This window comes from Ursus arctos, unplaced genomic scaffold (genome assembly GCF_023065955.2).
Source record: "Ursus arctos isolate Adak ecotype North America unplaced genomic scaffold, UrsArc2.0 scaffold_5, whole genome shotgun sequence".
In the NCBI taxonomy this organism is placed as follows: Eukaryota; Metazoa; Chordata; class Mammalia; order Carnivora; family Ursidae; genus Ursus; species Ursus arctos.
In genome coordinates this window covers 4284679-4287959 of record NW_026623067.1, presented here as the reverse complement: position 1 = coordinate 4287959, position 3281 = coordinate 4284679, and the positions used below count along the sequence as shown (strand labels likewise).

Genomic DNA, 3281 nt, shown 5'->3' with positions numbered 1-3281 from the left:
GAGAAGTGAAACAACTTGAGCAAGTTTATAAAGATAAGAGTCCAAGATGGGGACCTTGCTCACATCACCTATGGTGAGAACTGAACTCACTACCTCCAGGGACACATCAAGTCTACACCTATTTATAGAGCACATCCTCCTGAAGAAGAACTGAGGGCCTACTGAACAGCTTCTGCACAACACAAGACAGAGACACCCTCACCATCCTGCCAACTGCAGTGAGAGGGATCGTTCTGGGAGCTGTAAGCTGATCTGTCTGCCCTAGGTCACAGAAAAGAAGCTGGTTTATTTTTATTTTTTGGAGGTTTTTTATTTATTTGTCAGAGAGGGGAGAGTGAAAGCAAGCACAAGCAGGAGGAGCGGCACACAGAGGGAGAAGCAGGCTCCGCACCGAACAAGGAGCTCAATATGGGACTCGATCCCAGGATCCTCCTGGGATCATGACCTGAGCAGAAGCTAGACACTTAACCAACTGAGCCACCAAGGTGTCTCAAGAAGCTGCAATTTAAAAAGCAAATGTAATGTGAAGGATCCATCCTTCAAGCCCCCAGTGGGGAGGGTGGTGCTGGATCTCTTTCTGTGAGGATGTGCTGGCAAGTGCCATTGTTCCCCTTCCCCTCCACCTTGATAGCATGGACAGAAGCAAGTTCTGAGCACCCTAGCCAGCTTGCTACCTCGCTGAGCCTTAGGTCCCCAACCCACTCAACCCCAGCTGTGCCAGCGAGGCAGCCCCAGCACGGCACACACTGGGTTGCCCGGTTAGCATTCATAATAGCTCCAGACATCACACCAATGTGACACTTTAGTCCTATTCACCCCAGCACACTTCAGGCTTGCAAGACTCGGATTGCCAGGTCACCCCCTGAATGGAGAGTTATGTGACCTCCTGGGTCACTACTGCTTCAGCTGAACTGTCCTGACAAGGATCCCGTTGATGTGGAAAGCCCAGCACCCCCCAGCCCGCACTCTGCCAGGCCACTCACAGTGAGTAAGACCCCAGGACACCCCAGCTTTCACCCACTTGAGCTTCAGATATCCTGCTAGGAGATCCTGTGCACAGAGAACCCCCCCAATCCTGAATCCACTTCAGCTACAGCTACCCTCCCAAATTGTCTTCTCTGCAGAGAGCCCTGGGACACTCCAGCCCACCCACTTCAGCTACAGCTGTCCTGCCAGGGCACCTCTGTGCAGAGCACCCCAGAAAACCTCATCTCCTGATCCATCTCCACTCCAGCCACCCTGCCAGGGGGTCCTATGCACAGAGAGCCCTGTGACACCAGCTTGTATCCACCTCAGCTTCACTAAACCTACCTGGGTGCTCTCAGTGTGAAGACACATGCACCCCTACATTCATTGTAGCAAGATGCCTGATATCCAAAGTATAGAGAAGACCCAGGTACACATCCAGAGATGAATGAATACGGGCTACACTTCAGCCTAACCATCACCCCCCTGCTTGCCTAGCCAGGTGTTCCCACCTATACCCCCTGGTCCCTGCATTATGCCCACAACCCCAGAGGGTCCTAGCCCATAACCTGCACTCCAGAGAGGTCCAGCCAACACCCTGATGCTCCTGCACACCTGGCCAGACAAACGCCCAGTCCTGGTCCTCCTCCTCCTCCTTGGTAGCAGCGGGCTGCAGCCCCTGGACCAGGAAGCCAGCATGTGGGAGAAATTCTAGGTGAAAGATAAGCACAAGACTCAGAATGTGGGTTTCATGCACTTCATGGGATCACACAAGGATCACCACCTCTTTCCAACTCTTCGAAGCGTGTTGTTGCTGATACTACATTACAGGTTAGAAAGGAGTCTGTGCCTTAGCAGCCAATGCTGTTCCAGCAGCTCCACTGTGGGAGAGGACACAACAAAGTTTTGTAGGAATGCTAAAAATTACAGAGTTCCTAAATATACCACAGAGATGGTATAAGTCAACCTTGGTACAGATTTATGAATTAGAGGCAAATAAGATTGAAACGGGGGGAGCTTCATCCCGAAGAAACACGTAAGCCTTCAGGGAATATAGCTCCAGATGCAAAAGTCTTCCATGCTATACACACTGATCACAAATAAAATCCACTCATTGCCAGTTATTGATCCTATCAGTGGACTGCACTTTGTACACATAGCCACAAAGGAATCCTCACCTTCCTCCAGCATTTTATGTCTGGTCTGCCAAAGCCTGCCTTCATGAAGCAGAAGCTGAATGTTCTTGCATTTGGGACCCACCACAACATCCCTTCATCCACCAGGACACTCCCATCAGTACAGCCTTGAATGTCTTTGTAGAAAGACAGTTGCTGGCCTTCCCTGTGGTGCACGAGTCAGGAGAAGTTGTAGATATTTATACCAAGTCTGATGTAATTAAGCTTGCTGCTGAGAAATCGTTCAGCAACCTAGATATCACAGTGACCAGGCCCTCAGCACCGCTCACAGTGTCTTGAGGGTGTTGTGAAGTATTGTAAGCTGGAAATCCTGGACAGATTAGTGTGGGCTGACCTCTGGGCTGCTGGTCACAAGTGAAGCAGATAGCATCGTGGGAGTCATTTCCCTGTCAGACGTGTGGTAAGCCCTGATACTCATGCCTGCAGGTGCCAAGCAGAAGGAGACAGAAGCAGAATGGCCACTGTGCATGGAGACGCCCTTGGAGAAAACGTGAACAAGGATTCTGGGTCAGGATTTGCCTCCTGAACACTGACTGTGATAGAAGATGGTGAAATGGCTACGAATGTGTATCAGGGTTTAGTGATGGGTATTTTTTCCAGTGATGTTGAAACTGAGCATAGGAAACAGATTTTATGTGTTTGAAGTTTCAGGCTTGAATTTAAAGACTGTTTTCAGACCTTTGAACAATTCCACATGCTATATGTTATCAAAGTGCACTGTGCCCTGAATTTTTTATCGTTTTTCATCTCAAAGAATTCACTGTTCTGTAACAAGTAATAGGACATAAGGGGAGAGTATGGCCTATTCAGATCTCATGCCTTCTGTTAGCACATGGGGTATTTGATCACTGTGGCCTGTCGGCAGGTGGAGCCACGTGGGGCTGTGGCATGAAAGCCTTTCAAACTTTCTCAAACCATTTTCTTTTTATTAGATTTGTGGAAATGCTTTAATTTGAATATAAAAAATTAATTTGTAAAACTTAATGACAGTTTTATTTTTAGTGGGTGTTCTGATATATAATGTAAATATGTCTGCTTTATAAGAAGTTTATTTATTTTTCCTTTCATGCAATATTTTACACATTTCCATGGGTAAATGTCACCATACCCATTAATAAA

The 3281-nt window shown here is 47.9% G+C and overlaps 1 pseudogene; it reads left to right on the top strand.

The window, feature by feature from the left end:
- The first annotated feature begins 1641 nt into the window (after positions 1–1641).
- Positions 1642–2656, top strand: LOC113248057 (5'-AMP-activated protein kinase subunit gamma-2-like; annotated as a pseudogene).
- Positions 2657–3281: the final 625 nt, after the last annotated feature.